Source organism: Spermophilus citellus (genome assembly GCF_964194105.1).
Source record: "Spermophilus citellus genome assembly, chromosome: 16".
Lineage (NCBI taxonomy): Eukaryota > Metazoa > Chordata > Mammalia > Rodentia > Sciuridae > Spermophilus > Spermophilus citellus.
Window position 1 is genome coordinate 5,799,567 of NC_138196.1, and position 21,330 is coordinate 5,820,896.

Below are 21,330 nucleotides of genomic sequence, written 5' to 3' on the forward strand. Positions count from 1 at the left end.
AAACTGGCAACTCACCTCAAGTTTGGCTTGCGCAAATTAAACAGTAAATCTTTGACATGGTCGTTGCACCCCAAGTTTTACGGACATTGCACTGGGAACGACATGTCTCTTCTTGCTATTCTCTTAGTGTTGGACAGCCCTTGCACTCTGCCGGCTTTACTGCCATTGCACGCAGATGGGTTTCCACACTAGTGCTTTTCTATCGCCTTAAGACCCGTGCCTTTCTTTTAGGGTGTTACCAACTTGTTTATCGTTGTATTTCTATACAGCCACAGTTCTGCCTCAGAGACCTAATTATGACTGGCTGAGTAGATACCATTAAACGCCTTGGCAACAACGAGCTGATCTTGTAGTACCCAGAGACGGGCAACTTTCACGCTTGCACTGCAACCTAAGACAGGGGAATGGGGCCTCCCCAAAGACGGGTAAGCAGTGTAAGGGCAGTGAACGACCTAAGACAGGGGCTACTTGATTCCCTTTGACGTGCAACAAACAATAGGAAAAAACTGCTGGCAGTGGATTCCCCCCGGCCCCCAGGGCTTGGATCCAGCCCTGAATTTTATGCACGTCAAGGAGGCCAGCTCACAAGGCCTTGTAAGATTTGTGGTGTCTGTTTTCATATTCAGCCAATAACGGTCATGTGGGAACGTCCTGACCTGCTTGGGTCTGATAAGGTTCCTGGTTAAAGGCTTAGTATGAGTAATGACACTTCACCTCTACTCTCGCCTGTCTTGTTTTTAGAAAACAGAAGGGGGAACTGTGGTGAGCCGCTTCTGCGGACTGTGGTCGCCATTACAAGATGGCGCTGGCCTCGTGGTGGTCTGTGACAAACAACTCCGTATTTGGGAGAGTTGGCGCATGGTTCTTTAACACCCTATGAGAAAGTTCCACGTGGCAGCTTTGCATTGGGGCTTTAGATACTTTATTAAGGCTGGGAGGGGTTTCCGGGGAGTAGTAGAAGAAAGTTCGAGGATCCGAATAAACGGCTGAAAGAAGATTCCTGGTGTTGCGTCTTCCTTGCGGGCAAGGGGGTCGCGACAATTCTGTAAGTCTACATACATATATGCATATTTGCATCTTTTTCTAATTGCTAAAGTATATATACTTGTTAAGGATTGGATGTGAATGTCCCCCAGAAGCTCCTATGTTAATAAACGCAGGACTGTTTAGAGTTAAAATAATTGGATTGTGAGAGCTGTAACCTAATGAGTTCATCCTAGTTTGAATGGACTAATTAGGTAGTAACTGTAGGCAAGTGGGGCGTGGCTGGAGGAGTGTTCTGGAAGGATTCGTCTTCTTTGGGGCCTCTTCTCCCTTCCCTCTCTCTACTTCCTGGCCACCAGCCACCTCATTCTGCCATGATGTTCTGAAGCCTCCCCTCAGTCCCAGAGCCATGGCCTCTGCCAACCATGGACTAAACCTACAAAACCATAAGCCCACATTGACTTTCCTTCTCTTCCTCAGGTATTTTAGTCACAGTAATGAAAAGCCCATGATAGAAAAGTTGGAAAATACTAAGTACCAGGAGGAAAAGTAATATCAACCAACTCACCCTGTAGAGAAATACACTGTTAAAACTTGTTATACTGGTATATCAGGGTTTATGTACTTGATATATCTCTTTGCATACTGTTTTCCATAATTGAGATTATGACATACTTCTGTTTATTTTGAACCATTTCCTCCACTGTCAAATATTGTTAAAGTGTAAGTTCAATAAGAGAATGAAGTTTTGTCTGTCTGTTCATTGTTTCATCACCACTGTCTGGAAGAGTGCCAGGCTCAATAAAAGCTCAATAAATACTTGCTGAATGTGTGAGTGTGACTATTTTACTAGCCATCTCTCTCCATGTTTAGACATTTTGTTTTAAATATATAAATCTTTGTTAATAATTTCTGATTTTTGCCTGTAAGACCAATTTCCAGACATGAAATTGCTAGTTTAAAAGTTACAGACCTTTCTGAGGTTATAATGCATATTGACAATTGCTTCCTAAGAATTTTCAAGTTGATGCCGACCATCCTTATGTGAAGGTACTAGATTCAAACCTCGTGGTTTCTATTTAAACATTCTCTTAAATTTTACAGATAAAACAACCTGTAATTTATGTTGTATTATTAATTCACATTAATATATTAACAAATCATCAGCTTTTCCCTTATTACTATAACTATTTCCCCACAATTACTTATTTCCCTTTAGCCCAATTTAGATTGGCTTTTGCCAATAGCAAGGCTTTCCATTTTTATATTGTCAAATATTTCCTTTGAAACCTTTTTTTATATCTTCTATGCTTGAAAGCTTCTTCAAGAAGAAATAAGAAAACACATTTGTTTACTTCTAGTTTTCATGGTTTCATTGTTACCTTTATTTCATTAATCACCTGGATTTGAGATCAAAGTAAGTCTATCCTAGCAGATAAAAGGTGTTCCAGCATTTATTTTAAAATTCCTTCTTTTCTAAATTGTTGTTTGATGTCTTTTATTTTCATATGTGAGATTTTGACATAAGTTAGGTTCTTTTATTTCTTTCTCCATTTATTCTCATGAAAATTCAATGTTTTTTTTTATTTTATTGTAATATAATTGTAATATTTAATATTCATAATAGAGAAAGTGTTAATATTAAAAATTTATAGTCCCTCACCCGCTGCTCCCTTCTCTCTATTGATCTTTCTGCCATTTAGGGAAAGGGAAGGTGAAGGAAAGGTACTGGTGTCTGAACTAAAAGATGATATATTCCATGGTTTTATTATTAAGTCAAAACAGATTCTACTGTCATATATAACTGAAAAGAACCAATATAAGGGGCTGGAGTTGTGGCTCAGTGGTAGGCACTTGCCTGGCATGTGTGAGGCCCTGAGTTTGGTCCTCAGCACCAATATAAATAAATAAATTAAATATAAGATCCATTTACAACTAAAAATTTTTAAAAAAAGAACCAATACAAAATAGTCCTCCAATATTTCCTTTCCTACCTATAGTCGTATTCATCAGAAACAAATAATTTTAACCATTTCTGGTTTTTTTTTTTTTTGGATTAACTCTAACTCACCATATAATAAAGTAAGGTCTTACTCATTGAACTTCTTACTCCATTGAACTACTGCTATGACGAATGATGAATTAGCTCATTTATACCATTTGATCTCCTTTTCCTCCTTTCTAGGTATTTGATAGTTTTAAAGTTGTTTTTGTTCCTCCTTTTTTATTACCTTTCTGAATTAAAACACTATTACTAAACTTCCATTTCCTGTTCCATCAACTTTCAACAGTGTGTCTTGATTTTCTACTATGTAACATGAATATATTGTCTCTACCATCTCCCATGATTTATAACTCCTACCTTTGATAGATCTTATTTTACATTGTCAAACCTAGTGAGATGCACATTATCTCCAGCCATACTTAAGTATTTCAAGGTTTGCTTATGGATTGATTCCAACATTGTAGATCAATGAACAGTGTTCATATTATAATGGCTACATAATTATTTTTCATTTTAGAATCCAATTTCTTCTCCCTATTCCAAGGTCACAGTGTCATCTGCCTTAAAAGGAAATGATGTAGCACCAAATAAGTCAAATATATTCTTTCTTAATCCTGTCAGTTGCTCAAAATAAAAAAAATGTTTGATAGAATTTACTGGTGATGCTATGTAGACTCAAGAGTTTTTTTTTTGTGTGTGTGTGTGTGTGTGTGGAAGTTTTAAATTAAAGATTCAACAGCTTCATTAGTTATAGGACTATTCTGATGTTCTGCTTCTTCTGATGTGAATTTGAAAAGTTATGGTGTTTTTAGAAATGTTCCCATCTGATCTAAGTTTTCAAAAATTTTGTTATAAGATTTTTTCACAATGAAATAGCTTCTGAAATAGCTTAAGTGATATTTTCTTTTTCTTATGATATGGCTCAAGTCCATTTTATTACTCTTGCTAGGCATTATCATCTCAATCTTTTCAAGAGGTGAAATTACTGGATCATGATTTACTCTGCTTTTATTGTTACACCATTTGATATAGTCCTATTTATCAAAAAAAAGTGACTGTTACTGATTTACACACTCACTAGCAGTATATGAGTCTGCAACCTTGCTAAAATCTAGTATTAGTTTTACTTCAGCCATTCTGGCAGATATGTAGTGGTTACTTATTCATTAAAAGATAACTAATTAACTTTGAGCATCTGTGCAATGTCTATTTGCCATCTTCTTATGTGAAGTTCCTATTTATGTATTTTGCCATGTATATATTGGCCATCTCTCTCTTTTTTAAGAGTTTTTCTTTTTTAGATTATTTGTGTTGCAAAAGTCATTTTCTTGGCTTGTTTTTTCACACTCTTAATCCTATTAAACCCACAGTTTCTTAATTTTATATAGTCATATTTATCAATTGTGATTTGTTTGCTTGTTTGCTTATTTAGTATGTTTTATTTCTCAGTTTATCTCTTATTGTGAAAATAACATGTAATTAATTACTATCATCTTGTAATTAGTATTAACAGACAGTAGTATAAGTTATTCAAGTTAGCTTTTATTCAAGAATATCTTGGACATTTCTGGAATTTTGTATTTTCATATAAATTTTAGAGTCAGCTTTTTTATTTTCACTTCCCTCCCCAGAAAAAAAAACTGCTGATATTGTGATTGAGATTATATTTAGCTTATAGATTAATTTTTAAAGACTTTAAATCTTAATAATATTAGTCTTGCAATCTATGACTATAGCATACATTTATTTAGCTCTTCTTCAATTTATTTCCATGTTTTGTAATTTTCTGCATAGAAGTTTTGTACATTTTTCATGAGATGCAATACTACATACTGATAATATATGATGTTATTATATATGGTATATTTTATTTTTTATTTTAAAGTTATTTTGCTAGTATTATATATACATAAAAAGATCTCCTTTCTATTTCTTTTTATCTCTTTTTCTTGTTTGCAATACTGGGAGTTGAACCCAGGGCCACATATTAGCTAGATAATTATTCTACCACTGAGCAACACCCCTAACTTCCAAAGATATTTGTATTGAACTTTTATCTAATGCCCTTATTAAATTCATTTACTTATGAACCAATAATGCCTTTTTTAAAACCGATGTTAGTTATATTTTAAAATACAAACATTTCTGACTTCCACAAACATACAATTTAAAAATGCATTCTAGTAAGATTTTTGGCATAGAGGAATTTTAACACACTCCATTGTAGCAGGAACCTGACTTAAATGTGATTATAGCATAAATGAGAATAGTTTATACATTATTTTGAATTCTGTAAGTATAATTACAGTTTCTTTCTTTATAACCATTCTTTCTTTTTTCTTGTCTTATTGTAATGGCTAGGACTTCTACTACAATATTCAGTAATAGTGGAAATTAATTAGAGATCTTTGTTTCATTCTTGATCTAAGAAGGAAAACCAAGGGGGGTAATGTAGGCTCCAAGAATCCTAAATTTTAAAAAAATGAGTATTTTTATTCTCAACTTCTCTGATAGTTTCTGAAATCCAATTTCTCTCTCTGTCTCTCTGTCTCTCTCTTCTGTCTCTCTCTCTCTCTCTCTCTCTCTCTCTCTCTCTCTCTCTCCATGAGACTGTCAAAAATTCCACTGTGTTTTAGATTAGTTTCCTAGCTTTTGTCTTTCATGGCCCAAGATTCTCTAAATGGTTTACAGAGAAACTTAATGATAAATTTTCTTCAATATACTTTTTCTCTGTGATATTGGTTGTTAATATTTGTTGAGTTGATAATATTTGTTAAAAATTGGTGTCAATTTGGAAGATTCAAATTTTTAAAAATCAATTCCTTCAATTCTCAGATGCTTCAGTGGGAGCGTCATTCAGCTACAGAAGTAAAATTTTACTCTAAGTTTTGAAAATAAACTCTAAAACTTGTAGAATAATTTTTCTACTTATTAATACATTTCTAGTTCCATCCTTACAATGTTCTGCAAACTCAAGGTCCTTTTTAACTCTAGAACATAGTTTTTTTTAAAGTTAGTGTATTTATCTATCTATCTTAGGCATGATGAATTTCACTAGACGATCTATGGTTATACCAAGTGTTAGCTTGGATTTAAAATGATTTTACTAAATTGTTTTTTTTCATTGACTATTTATGGCTAATTCACTTCCTATTAGTATCCATTTAGTAGTACAGCTTTAGATGGTTGTGGAATTGGGAACAAAAGGCTTGGAGCAGCTTTAGATTCTCCCAAAGCAATTATTTCATAATCTCCATACTACCTGAATTTATTTTATAATAAATTCCTTTTAAAAATTAAGCTTTAAAATAGCTACAGGAGAAAAATAGTTAACTTTTAAGCAATCCTTCTTGCAGATTAAAACTCAAACCTTAAAGTCAGAGACAGTTTCCCCCTGAAGAGTTGTTTATATTTGTTAAAAATTGGTGTGCATCTGGAGACTCAAATTTTTAAAAATCAACACAAAAATGTTAGCCTACCAGGGAAGAAACATGCATAAGACTCTGAGCTAAGATTTTTTTGTCTTGAAGATATATAATTTAGAGTTTATTATATAGAACCTTTTTTGAAATGTAGGATTTTACCAATATTCTCTTTTAATGAGTTTCAGTGTATTATTTATCAACTGCTAAGTCTTGGACCATTTTGTTCCTCTGTGTCCTACCATATAAAATTATTTTAGAAAGAAATTTGATAAAAACCAAATGTGCCTGAGTAACAAATGAATTCATTATATTGAAAGTGAATACATGTCTGTATTTTAGAGTAGATAATTTAAACCAAACATGACAGTATTAGAATTAACATTTGTTTTTTCTCAATCCTGGGAAATAGAATAGTATTCTCAGGTCTTATTTCCGAGTTACAATAACATGAATAGATATTGATGTAGCCTATTATCTCAGCAATAATGCATATTACAACAAGCCTATTATTTATTAGCAGTAAAATGTTTCTCCAGGGCTTAATTTAGAATGCCTGAAATGAAATAACAAAAATCTCACTCTTAGAAGTGATCCTCTGTACAGTTATTGTTTAGGGAAATTTTTACTACATCACAGCAGTTTAAGATCTTTAATTGGGAGTTCTTTGAAATGCAGGCATACGAGATAGCACCAAGGTTTTGGAAGGTTGATGTGAATGAACACACATTGTACTGGAAGCCAAGCTTTTGGGGATGGTTGGTAGGTTTCAGTTCAGAGGCAGAAATGGGGATCTCTTTCATACTCAGTGATATTTCTAAGATTTCTGTAAATGCTGCTACCCTAGCAGCTGTCATCCATCCCATGATTCTATCTTCAGATGGAGATGTTGGACATGAATGAGTTAATCCACTCAACTCTATTCTCTCAAGATCAGATCTGAGCAGACTGAATTGCGAAACATGGCTGATGCAATGAATTAGAGAGGAGTTCCCTAGAGAACTTCAGCAGTGAGTGAGCTAAATTAACTTTACACTCGAAAAGCAACAGAGGTGCCTGATGTTTGCAAGTTCTTGTGATAGCAAGGCTAGCTTCTAGTTCTGAAAACAATGTGCAAGAGTAAGGGATGGATGCAGGTCTGGAACTTCTGGGTCACAAGGTGAGACTTGACTGAAAAGAATAAGGTAAGAATACACTTACCAGACTCAGGAGTCATGATCAAAGTAGGCACTACAACAGAGCTGACTCCATGCTGAAGCTCCACATGGACACCTAAAGTCTTCCTACATTCTCCCTGGGCCAAAATGGAATTGATCATAGAGCCTGGGACAGAGGTGAGTCTCGAGGTAGTCACTAGGTGGTTCTAGCCATGGGACAAAAGGCCTTTAGAAGCATGGAATTTCTAGGTCACTACATCGTCTATACTTCAAGAACTTTTATTCTGAGCCTTAATTTTCTAAGAGCCTCAATTTTGGAGATTGACCAAGATCTAGAGGCATTTTTTGCCATGAATATCAGGTATCATTCTTGTGATTTCTAATAGATGCTCAAAATAGTTGGAGCAGGGGCCCGAGTTTCCTTTTCCCTAGGATTTTCCTTCTGAATTTCCTTTGAACCTGCTGACTGAAGTGAATCTGAGGACTGAATAATGGCTGGATGTGCCATGACTGAACTAAAATCTTCACACATCCAAAACACTAAAATGAATCTCCTTAATGGAACTGCTGGCTGGAGGGAAAGCATCTATAGACTTCTAACTTGGACTTCTCTCCAAAGCTTTTGCTGTGATTCCCACTGCAGGCTCTCAGTAGACTTCTCAATTATTTGAAAAGGTGCTGACCGAGCAGGTAGGCTCACTCAGCCCAGAACTAACCACACTGCAGTGGAGTGTTATCTTCACATAAGCATTGACTCCTTCTGGCCTCCTTAATCCAGAATCTCAGGGTTGTGGCTTTGAAAGTAAAGGTACTGGAAAGCTGGGAGAGCCTGAGATGCCACAGCCAGGGACATGCAAAACAGAGAAGTGTGTTCTTATGGACAGGGGGTGTGGGGCTGTGGGGGAGGTTGGTGAGCTGATTCAATTGCAGAAAACTCTAGCAAAAGAGAAGATCTGGAGTAATAGACCCCAAATATAGACACTTGAGAGTAATAAAAATTGGGAAAAGAATGATCTTTAGGTTTTTCACAAAGCCTAAATGGTGTGTGTGAGTGTGTGTGTGTGTGTGTGTGTGTGTGTGTGTGTGTATGTATGTGTTGGAGAATGAACTCAGGACCTTATGCATGCTAAGTGGGCACTTCACTGAGATACACTTACAGACTCTTTAAGTGAAAGTTAATGTTTCCATTGATGCTTCATTAATTATTCCATCCAACATTTACTATAAAATACTATGTATCCTGGTGCTGTATTAGACATGTACCAGGCCCAGATTCCATCAGGGGAGCCAGATACTCTAAACACAGGTAGAATAGGATGAATTTTTTTGAAATTTTGCTATTTGTTAAGTATCTATTATATGTTAGACATTTCCATATTAAGGATTTAATTTAATTCATGAAATGATCCTTTAAATATTATTATCCCCAGTTCTGAAGAATGGCAAGAAAAGCACATTTCATGAATGCAAGATACAAAGGAATAAAACCAGAGCAAAAATGGGCATTCATGTGACCTATTAAGGTACAGCCTTAACCTGTGAAACGGATAATTATACCTGTCTTAGAGAAGAGTTGTAAAAGAAGAAATTGCATTAATAGTGAATATGACAGTCTGTACACAGAGTTTGACACTTGGAAAGGTTTGTTAACTGTGTGTGTTCTGTTTCCATGTGAAGTTATACAAGTAGAGGAGGCCTGGAGAGGCTGGCAAAACACAGGTATAGGAGTCTAGGCAGGATAATATACAACAATCCCTGGCTGGAAAGAGGTGACATGGGACATCCTAGCCTCAGAAATCCAGAGTTCTGCCAGCAATCTCAAGACACCTGGAAAACCAAGTCAGGAGTGAGTGGAAAGCAGGAGCTCAGTCATGAGCACCAAGCGGAAGCCCAGTCTCTCTATCTGAGGTTAGCCACCACTGGTCAGATGACAAGGGCATTGCTGATATTTTTATTCATTTTTTTCAGATAATGGGTTTTGGTTTTGTTTATACCCTCTTCTATTCCTAATCCAATCACTTATTTTTAATATATTTTATTTCTTTTTTGGGGGGAGGAGGTGTGTACCAGGGATTGAACTCAGGGGCACTTGACTGCTGAGCCACATTTCCAGCCCTATTTTGTATTTTATTTAGAGGCAGGGTCTCACTGAGTTGCTTAGTGCCTCACTTTTGCCAAGGCTGACTTTGAACTCTCCATCCTCCTGTCTCAGCCTCCGAAGGCACTGGGATTACAGGTATGTGCTACTGGGCCTGGCAATATATTTTATTTCTTAAAAAGGCATTTTGTGTTGTAAATTAACCTCTAACTTTAGTTGTTTCTTATGTAGTGCATTCATTGCTGTTTAGTGCTAAGTATAATTTCTAGTATGATATCTTCTTTAACAATTGAAGTTTCCAAACATGTTTCCTGACCTTTTATGGTTGATTTGAAGCTAAACTTACTCTTGTCATAAAATGTTTCTAAATGTTAACAATTCTTTAAAACTTATTGTTTTCCTTCATTATTTAATTCATGACCAATAGTTTAAGATATTTTATGGTTCTTGAAAAGAATATATATTTTCTATGAGAGCAGACATAGTCTTTTATATGAAACTATTAGATCAAGCTTATTAATTTTATGTTTTATAAGAGAAAAAAATGACTGGAACCCATTACTTGTAGGCAAGGATATATTCTATAGTATTGCAGAAGAGAACAATAGGTAACTTAAGCAACTGATTGATAAACACTCAAGCTTCCTTGGGCTGCCTGTGGATAACCCTGAGGCATGTTCTACTCAGTCTCCCAGTGTTCCACAGTGGTAGCTGGCTTGATAACACATCTCTAACTGACTTTCTTCCCTTCCTTTTATCATGTCTCCACTTCCCTGCTAGTGTTTCTTGGGATCACCTTTCAAATAAACTATCTGCCCTTGCATTGTTTTCCCAACTTGTGCTTTTGGGAAAACCAACCCAAGATGTCTAACTTTCCTTTGGTTAATAAGGTCGTATGTATCATTTCCCACTTTTCATTATAATTTTTATATATTTTCCCCTCTTCTTTTGTGAGAAGTACATAGTTCACTTTTTAAAAAATCAACCTGGAAATTTTTGTCTCTTAAAAGTTTAATCCAGAGGTTAACCAATTACTCCCATAGGCCAAATCTGGCCTGAAACCAGATTTTTATATGGCCTGCAAGCAAAGAATGGTTTTTACATTTTTAAAGGGTTGCAAAAACTGTATGTGATTTAAAATGCCTAAAATATTTATAATCAACTTTTACAGAAAAGTTGGTCCTTTGCCAGCTCCTAGTTTAATCCACACATATTTATTATGATTGCTGACATACTGTATATATTGCTAACAGTTACAATTTTAATACTGTTTCCCTTGCACTTTTCTCCTTTGCTATTTTCTGTTGGGTTGAAAAAAGTTTTTGATCTTTTTCTTCTCCTTGCCTTATCAACTAGGAAGCAATAGATGCCATTATTTTTGTTGTTATTGTATTTTTTGTGGGTTTTTTTTACGATAAATTAAATGATTTAATATTATTAACACTTACAAAAACAGTCACTTATAACATGCTGATATAATTAGAACAACCAGTTTTGGGGTTACTGATACAAGAATTTCAACAACCATCTTAGAGCCTCCTTAAAACATAAAAATTGAGACAATGAATTGATGCAAGCATACTACATCTCAGAAAATACTCTTATTGTAAATATTAATACTCAGCAAAATATAATCACTGATATTGTGTCTTGAGCCAGGTTTTTAAATTTGGGTTAGGCCAGTTGGGGTGGGGGGAGTTCCCAATGGAAGAAGGACAATGAGGAGAACTGTTTTGGGGGGGCGGAGTTATATATCAGAACAACAGAAAAATATATGTTTCAAAGCATATGCATCAGAATCCCATGGTAAGTTGAAACTTTTTTAACAAGTTCCCAGTATGAAAAATGCATATTAATGAGAATTTAGAGAGCCAAGACACATCTTAGTCTTGCTGAGTGCAAGGGTATGGCTTTGCATTTTGTTCAGTGTCATTTCTAAATTGTAGGGACTTTAGAAATGATGATCTATTTTTAAAAAAGATATTGCTTATTTAAAATAAACTATTTTAGTTAAAAGATTTGACCAAGTAACAGCTCACGGGCATCACACTGACTTTCAGGTTTTACCTCTCAAATTTCCTGAGAAATCAGTAAGAAAAACGAAGCTTTCCTCACCTCAGTTTTCTAGATGAATACACAGGCAATATTGCAGTTAAAGGACAAACTGAGGAATGCCTCTTACTTAAACCAAATGGGAAGAAAATTTAAAACAATCTGCTATAAACTGCAAGACAAAATGCACCTCAAAACTGAACAGAGCATGGCTCCTTGACTAAGTAAAGGACGAAGCGTGATTATCCACTTGAAGTTCCCATAACATCATGAGTGAAATTCAGTTTTGGGAAAATGGTTTAATGTATCTCTCAGAAACAAAATAGTTTATACTTTGCATAACAAACAAAACAGTGCTTATGATGCCCAGTGAACCTTCATTCTGTCCTATACTTCTGAAAGCAAATCCAAGGTGGGGTGGCCATCCAGGACAGTGAACGGGTAGTCCTTAATGACTTTGCCCCCCTGGTACTACTCAATACCATATGTAACTTGTATGCCCAAAACGTTGATGATCCAATCATGTCTGTCGAAAGGCAACTCATACTCCACCCAGGAACGAATTCTTGCCTTTGGTGAATAGTCTTTTGCTTTCCCTTCAAATCAGATAACAATGGACCACAAGGATACTTCAAAATCTCTCTCCACGCCTGTGCATTGTTCTGACTGTGAATTCTGATGGTATTACACATAGTTTTCTGATTAGTATCCTCATCCTTCCACTTCCACCCTTTCCTAAACTTTTCATTCCAGAGCATCAGTTAGGAAGGATAAACCCGTGTTTTCTCTAAATCTGCTCGTGGAGTGGATGACTCCTCTCTGGCGGTAGACAATGCAAAGGGCTGATCTGGAGCCAGTGTTTGGTTAGGTGGTGGCATCAGATTTGAAGGATTCATGTTCTCCTTATTCTTAGCAGCAGAGCTGGCAATGGGACACACTGTACTTACTCATATGCAGGATCTTGGAGGGCAGGCAGAGTATGTTTTGCTCTCAGAGCCTGGACCAGAGGGTTCTGTGCTCTTCCTACAGCCTTTCATTTTCCCTTCATGTATCAGCCATCCTGAATTTGAGGATGCTGTCTGAAGATCTGAATTATTTGAGATCTGAACAGGAACAATAGGAGTAGAGGGTGACAAACCCAAGATAGAAATCAATTTTGCCTCAAAAAAATTTTAAATTTCCAGCTGATTCCTCCCCATTGGCTAATTCAGGCTGCTGGCCCCGCTCCTAAGCCTCTAACCCAAGCCAGTGGACAGAGACCTGTGGCGGTCCTGCCTTCCTCTCACTGCATCACCGCTGTCTCCTAGATGTTATTTTTTTTTTTTGGCGATCACAATTAAATATTAACATAAATTCCTACCTATAAATTTTTAAGCAAAATTTAAAATTGTTCAGCATTTTAACCTCTTCCTGTTAAGCATTTCAAATTGTTATTTAGAGTTATAGTTTTTATCAATTTGATCATTCAGATTAAAGGTAATATTACACCAAAAATTATATAACAGTAGTTAATAGACTTTTATTTCTATTGATATCTATGTTCACTGTAATCTTAGATTCCATACTTTCTCTCTAGCTTCCTCCTATTTTAAAATAATTCTCCAGTGAGAACCTGTGATTGGCTAATCATTTAAGTCTGTGTAATTATGAAAATGTCTTTGTTTTGTAGTTTTGATGGGTATCGAATTTTAAATTGAAGTTAATTTCTCTGAGTTCTTGAGCACATTACTGTCCTCTTCCATCTATTGAAATAATGACAAGTCTGAGGACAATCTATTGAGGGCCCCTTTGCATAGAATCTTTATTTTGTCTCTGATAGATTTTAAGATTTTTCTGCTTGTTTCTTATATTCAGTTTCGCTATGTTATAAACTTAGTCATTCTGCATTTTACTACTGTAATTTTAATATGAGGATTCATACCATCTTACAATTCTGGAAAATCTCAACTGCAATATATTTAAACAGTGCTCCCCCATTCCCTTTTTAAATCTCTTATTCAGCATGTAATATAGAACTTCTATTAATTTATGTCAAAATACTTACTATGCACACAAGATTATGACAATAATGTCCTTCCTATTCCAAATGAGTAACTAAGATAAAATACAAATAGGAAAGCATTTATTCTTTTTTTAAAGCAAAATGTTAATTTAGGTATATACTGAATCACATTATTTTAAATCAGGAGCAATCAGACTATAAGTTAGATTATTACAAAATCACATTTATCACACAGTAAAGCTAAAAATAAAATTACACATTGAATTTGATAAACTAAAAATCAGAAAAATTTCTGAGTCCTGAAACTTGTGACATTACTTAAGTATGATTTCAAACTATTTATATGAATTCTCTAATTTTTGAATTCTGAAGTCATTAAAGAACTTATTGATACATACTCAGAGTAAAAAAACTTGTACAGTCTGTACCTATATTTTTGTGTATGTTTATACATGTATGTATATACATGCATATATGTATAAATGTATGCATGTATATGCATGCATATATGTATTTGTGTATATATGTGTGTCTGTATGAGTATGTATATCCTACATAAAATGACACTCTCCAGAGAGCCCCTTAAGTTTTCTACATAATAATCATTATAGCAATTTTCTACATAACAATCATGTGGTATATTGTTTATTTTTTTGTATTCTTCCTCTAAAATGCCCTTCCATAAAGGTAGAGACTTTTGGGTCATTACTATATTGCTTGGAATATTTCCTAGTATATAGTTTCTTAAGTATTTGTTGAGTTAATGATGGAGTTCATATATATTTTAAGTCAAACCTTAGTTTGACTTAAAATAGAGAAAAATAGATATTTCCATGAAAATTATATAAGATAGGAGAGTCAGCAGTATATGGGGGGCCCAGATGGACCACAGATATTGAGGAGCAGTATACATCTCAAACCAAGGCAAAACAAATTGGGCAATGGTACAAACAGAGGATGCAACCTGCTCTTGTTCTAGACACAGCTCAGGTTAATTGTGGAAAGATTCGAGAGTAAAGCTGGCCAAATGATTGGGGGCATACCAACTGGTTCAGGATTAAGCTTAGATGCTTAGATAAAGTATATGAAGCACCTGTAGGTGGTTGCTCTAATAGAAACATGATATGTAGGGTACATCCTTCAACAGGTGCCAATTCCATTCAGACTACTACTTAGCATGGCAGATAAGGTCTTTCATGCTCTGGTCTCCACCTGTCTTCCTCTTCCACCATCATTGTATTATTACTGTGTTATTGCTCCATTTATGAAATAATCATATTTCTCTGAACTAAATCTTCATGATTCTCGCAGACTTTGGCCCATTCTTTTTCTTCTGCACAGAGTATTTTGTCCTGTCTCCTTACCTTCTCTTCCCTCTTAGGTCTCTTAATCATCTTCTACTTTTCCTTTAGAGCTTTGCTTAACCACAGGCACTACTTGGAAGTGTTTGCTCCTCCCCAAGGTCAGGTATAGTGCCTTTCTGTTGTGTTTCCACAGCACATTCTTTTTTTAAATTGATTTTATTTTTTTTAAATACATGACAGCGGAATGCATCACAATTCTTATTACACATATATACCACAATTTTTCATATCTTTGTTTGTATATAAAGTATGTTGACACCCAATTTGTGTCTTCATACACGTACTTTGGATAATGATGTCCATCACATTCCACCATCCTTGCTAATCCCCTGCCCCCTCCTTTCCCTCCTACCCCTCTTCCCAATCTAGAATTTGTCTATTTCTCCCATGCTCCCCCTCCCTACCCCATTATGAGTAAGCCTCCTTATATCAGAGAAAGCATTTGGCTTTTGGTTTTGGGGGATTGGCTAACTTCACTTAGCATTATCTTCTCCAACGTCATCCATTTACCTGCAAATGCCATGATTTTATTCTCTTTTATTGCTGAGTAAAATTCCATTGTGTATATACGCCACATGTTTTTATCCATTCATCCACTGAAGGGCATCTAGGTTGGCTCCACAGTTTAGCTATTGTGAATTGTGCTGTTATAAACATTGATGTGGCTGTGTCCCTGTAGTATGCTGTTTTAAGTCCTTTGGATGTAGTCTGAGGAGAGGGATAGCTGGGTCAAATGGTGGTTCCATTCCCAAATTTCCAAGAAATCTCCATAGTGCTTTCCATATTGCCTACACCAATTTGCAGTCCCACCAGCAATGTATGAATGTACCTTTTCCCTCACATCCTCGCCAACACTTATTGTTGTTTGTCTTCATAATAGCTTCCATTCTAACTGGAGTGAGATGATATCTTAGAGTAATTTTGATTTGCGTTTCATTGATTGCTAGAGATGTTGAATATTTTCATATATTTGTTGATTGATTGTATATCCTTTTCTGAGAAGTGTCTGTTGAGGTCCTTGGCCCATTTGTTGATTTGGTTATTTGTTTTTTGGTACTTAGTTTTTTGAATTCTTTATATACTTTAGAGATTAGTGTTCTATCTGATGTGTGAGGGGTAAAAATTTGCTCCCAGGATGTAGGCTCTCTGTTCACCTCACAGATTGTTTCTTTTGCTGAGAAGAAACTTTTTAGTTTGATTCCATCCCATTTATTGATTCTTGGTTTTAATTCTTTCATTATAGGAGTCTTATTAAGGAAGTTGGAGCCTAATCCCACATGATGAAGATTAGGGCTTACTTTTTCTTCTATTAGACACAGAGTCTCTGGTTTAATTCCTAGGTCCTTGATCCATTTTGAGTTAAGTTTTGTGCATGGTGAGAGATAGGGATTTAATTTCATTTTGTTACATATATATTTCCAGTTTTTCCAGTACTATTTGTTGAAGATGCTGTCTTTTCTCCAGTACATGTTTTTGGCAACTTTGTCTAATATAAGATAATTGAATTTTGTGGGTTAGTCTCTGTGTCCCCTATTCTGTACCATTGGTCTACCAGTATGTTTTGGTGCTTGTACCATGCTGTTTTTGTTACTAGTGCTCTGTAGTATGGTTTAAGGTCTGGTATAGTGATGCCACCTGCTTCACTCTTCCTGCTAAGGATTGCTTTAGCTATTTAGGGTCTCTTATTTTTCCAGATGAATTTCATGCTACAGCACATACTTACTACATAAGTGCATTTACCATATATTCCTGAAGTTGCAGTATTATCCTCTGGGGTTTGTTCACAGATGAGTTCCAGCACCTAGTACAACAACTGACACACTGAAGACACTTGGTAAACACTTACTGAATAAGCGATGAGTAAAATTAGTGACTGAATGAATGTGGCAGGTCCAAGAAGACAGATGGAACACAGCAGCCTAAGAGGCATGATGATGCAATTGGCTAAGTCTCAATAGTAACAAAGAAGGGGGTGTGTTTGGTTCCACAGGTATCAGAACCTTAGAGATGAGTGGAAGACCTCAGTATCACTTCGTGGTTGTGTTAAGAAATGGTAAGTCAAAGACAGGTTAAAACCATCAAGTGGCCAGAGTTGTCATTAGAAATTCCAGCTTTACCTTTCTGGTGCTTTCACCAGTCCCTGAAAATGGCAGTGCCTTATTTTCAGTGACACCAAGCATCAAATTCCCTCCTTGTCTTTCTCCTTTCTACAACACCATCTCTATAGACATCTTATTTGTGGAATTTAAGGCACTGATTGGTATAGAAGGAGTCATGGATTATTTGAACTTCAGAACGTTCTCAGAGACTCTGGTGTTTTGACCCATAAAAGGCTACCTGCTCCTCTACAGACTAGTCTGATGGGTGTGGGTTTCATTCATTGCTAAGTGGAGAATCAAGGACCCTCCCAGGAGGATATAAGGTTAGCCTGGGAGACACACTGAGGTGTTAAAGAGGTAACTGTTTGCTATAATTTCAGTGATTGAATCTGATCTTTAATGATACACAAATATTTTTCCACCAGCCAGAATCCATTATTATTCTTTTGAGCCAGCTGTTCCCAGGGCTTTGTTCCCTATAATAGAAGGGATGCCTTGAGATTATACCTTGTCAATCCTACATCTACAGAAATCTATACTGATACTAATAAAGGGACTCAATTCTCCTACAAAAACCCCTCTGTGACAAAAGTATGTTTGGGTATTGGCTATTGCACTCATAATAAATATATACAGCCGTAAAACACAGCACGGTCCTGGTAGCCTGTTATTTGAAGTAATTGTAGATTGCAAGTGGACATTTTAAAGAGAAGCTTACAAGTTAGTTGTACTTTCTGGTAGTAATTACCTCCCACAAACATGACTCACTTAAGCACCTTAAATGCAAGAGTTGGGTGTCCCAAAATCAACGGTCTTATAAATAAATCTCTGAATCATGAACTGAAGGCATAAATGTTTAAATATTTCTCCCTGATCTCAAAAACAGCTTCAGAGTTGAGATTTAAAAAAAATGCATTAAAATATCAAGGTAAAAAATAAAATCAAAAAGCAAGAAAGACCATGGGAGTCTCTGTATACTGTGGTGAGGCTCTCTTCACTTTGGAAGTCAACATCCTTTCCATAAGACTCACACTCCAGCAAGCAGAGTGTATGTGCATTTTCTTCAACTCAGATGGGGAGAGCTGCTATTTGTTTAAATGAAGCCCGTTTGTTTTTTTTGGAAATTGTACTCACAGGGTAGACTTTTATGGTAATGTAGCAACATGAATGTTTTGGATGGGACTTCCCAGGAGTCTCACGGGTAAGAGAACATATAACTGAAGAATTGTGGCTGTGTCAACTAGGAATGCTGAAGAGAGAACAATCCATGCCAGAAGGAGACGTTCATTTTTTTGGAATGCTTACTCAAAGACTTCGTGTATCCCAGTGAGCTTTGGTCTTCCAATTGGTGAAACTTATTGTTAAAAAAATATGAAAAAAGTACACTCTGAAATTATTAACAGAAATTTAGATGCTGACATCATCCACCCACTAGGTTCATTTTTTTTTTTTTTTGAGCAAGAAGTCCTAAAGTTTTATTTGTGGTTCATCATGAAGGAGCTAAGTTAGATGACTATTCTTTTCTTGATATATCCATATATTTTAAACTATAGTATCAATTACCTGCTTGGATCTGAGGGTAAAACAGAGAGAATTCTATCATCCGTGTTTAAAATCTGAAATCACACGTCCACCTACCTCTGATTTTTCTGCCTGTTCAAAATAGCCATGTGGTAGCCAACTTATCACTGAATTCTACAGAATGTTCAGGGTCAAAAGAAAACTGCTTTTACAGGAAGACTTTTACAGTATTTTTTTCTGAATCTGTGTCTATTTTGTTCCCAGTTATTTTCATATGCCCAGCTGCTGCTGTTGCATTCTCATCTCTTGGAAGAATCCAGAAAAATCAGGGTTCTTCTGTGGCCAAGTAGAGAAATGCCTGCCAAGAATGCTGAACTCCTGATGAAGGTCACTAAATACTATAAAACAGACTGAGTACAGCAAATAATATTGTTGGTGCACACAAATGAATAGCCAATTGCAATGGCAATTCATGGAGAAATTTGATATCATATAACAATAGGAGTATATCTAGGTAGAAGATCAGAGTAAGATACCTCCAAAGGTATGGTACCTCCAAAGGGCACATAGCAACTCTGTTAGTTAGACAAGGACCAACCTGAAGCTCAGTGTGTCCCAGAATAATCTTCATGACAAATAACTGGAATCTTGGGTTACACATATTAGAACCCCTGTGTACAGCTCAGCATCACAGGCCAGAAACTTGGTTCCCAATAAAAGCCCTTTGAGCAGGAAAGGAAAACTAAGCCCATAGAGACCATCCTCTTCAGTGCAAAATGACCATTTATAACTAACTTTCGGAATCAGAGCATGTCAAAATATGGGGCAAATTAGTTTTCTATGTTTCACTGGAATTGCTTAAAGCAGTGCCTATAAATTTTAGGGAGTGGGGAGGAAAATGGTGTAGTTCGGAAGAGTCCATTCTCAATCTATTTTTTGAATAAGAACTCTAAGGAAGGAATTCTAAGGGATCTTAATAAGCATCAAGAAGAATAGAAGCTGCCTTGAGGCTGATCAGAAGGGACTTTTGGTTTAAATCAGCCAAAGGAGGGTGACTAACCCTCTAATCCCCAAGTGTCTTTGCCGAGGAATGAATGAGCTCTCTCCTTTAAAGAGAGCAGCAAATCTTTTGTCTTAAAAAATGGTATCAAATCATCTGCATTTTCCCTTTAACTGGGTTAAGCTACCTCACAAAGACTGGTGGTAACATTGGGAGACGGTATTTCTTCATTAAGTTGATGGTTCTTGCCCTCCCTTCTTCATAATACACATTTTTTTTCTAATTTATTCCTAAGGGAAGCAAACCAAAGAGAATGTAAACAGCATGTTTTTAGGAGTAAATGGCATAACTCCCTCTGCACATGTTATCACTATGTTCCACAATGTAAAACTGCATAATGTAAAGATGTGAACTTATTCCAAGCAGGTGAGAGGCTCTCAGTTTCACCTGTCTGGCTCCAGTTCCAGCTCTGCAGACTGTCCTGCACTGGCTCTGCCTGGAATCTGTCTAGAGCTCTGCCTGATACCCAGGAATGACACACCATGGGACAGACACATTAGGCACTGAGTCATGTGGAGTGGCACCCCAGTGGGATGAAACTTTACCCCATGAAGGCCAGTGGGTAAAATCCCTCCACTTCCACCATCGGGATTGACTCCTTATGATGCTGTTCATACACATTCTCAGAGAACAGTCTTGTAGAACAGATGTATAAGCTGCATAAAGCATAAAGCAGCAGCCAACTAGGTAATACCTGCCTAGACTGGCTGTCTCTGCTCCCTGCTGTGTGTGATCTTGCCTCTGACTGTGCCCACTGCTTCGGGTGTATACCCTGATGAGCTTAAATCTTTTGTCTTGCCTCTGCTTTCTGGAGAAGCCAGGCTAAGACACATTTTCACAAGAATAATTTACACTCTACTTCACCTGGGAGAATAGCCTTCTTCTCCAAACAGTGTTTAATTTTATTATCACAAGAAAGTTTGATAATGTGGGTCCTTGTGATTTCATCAATGGTTACAAATGTATCACTCTGGTGGGAGATGTTGATAATGGGGGAGGCTGTGCATAGGTGAGGGTAGGAGGATGTGGAAAATCTCTGCACCTCTCCATTTTTCTGTGAAACTGAAACTTCTCTAAAAATAAAGTTTTTTAAAACAAAAAGGAATACTGACAAATGACTAGGTAAAATATTAAGGCATTGAATTAGTCAGCTTTTTGTCACTGTGACCAAAATACCTGACACAAACAACTTGGAGGAGGAAAGATAGTTCAGGCTCATGGCCTGAGGTTTCAGTCCAGGGTCAGCTGGCTCCATTGCTTTGGGCCTGAGATGTGGCAGAAGAGCATGGCAGAAGGTGTGATGGAATGGTGGAGGAAAGCTGCTCAGCTTACGGGAGCCAAGAATCAGCAGGCAGGTAGGGGCCATAGGAAGGTAGAGTCCCCAAGGCCACACCACCGGTGGTCCACATCCTCCAGCCATGCCCCATTCATCTACAGCTTCCATCACCTCCCAGTTGTCCATCCAAGTATCAATGGATTAATCCACTGATGTGGTCAAAGCCTTCATGATCCAATTACAAAAGTCCCACCTAGGAACATTGCTGCACTGGGGACAAATCTTAACAC

At 36.5% G+C, this 21,330-nt stretch overlaps 1 pseudogene across 1 annotated transcript; it reads right to left on the reverse strand.

Moving 5' to 3' along the window:
- Positions 1-12,189: 12,189 nt before the first annotated feature.
- Positions 12,190-15,114, reverse strand: LOC308635027 (holocytochrome c-type synthase-like; annotated as a pseudogene). Its single transcript has 2 exons — positions 15,085-15,114; positions 12,190-12,878 (listed from the first exon to the last, which is right to left on the reverse strand). The product of its transcript is annotated as a holocytochrome c-type synthase-like (transcript).
- Between the last annotated feature and the right edge of the window lie 6,216 nt (positions 15,115-21,330).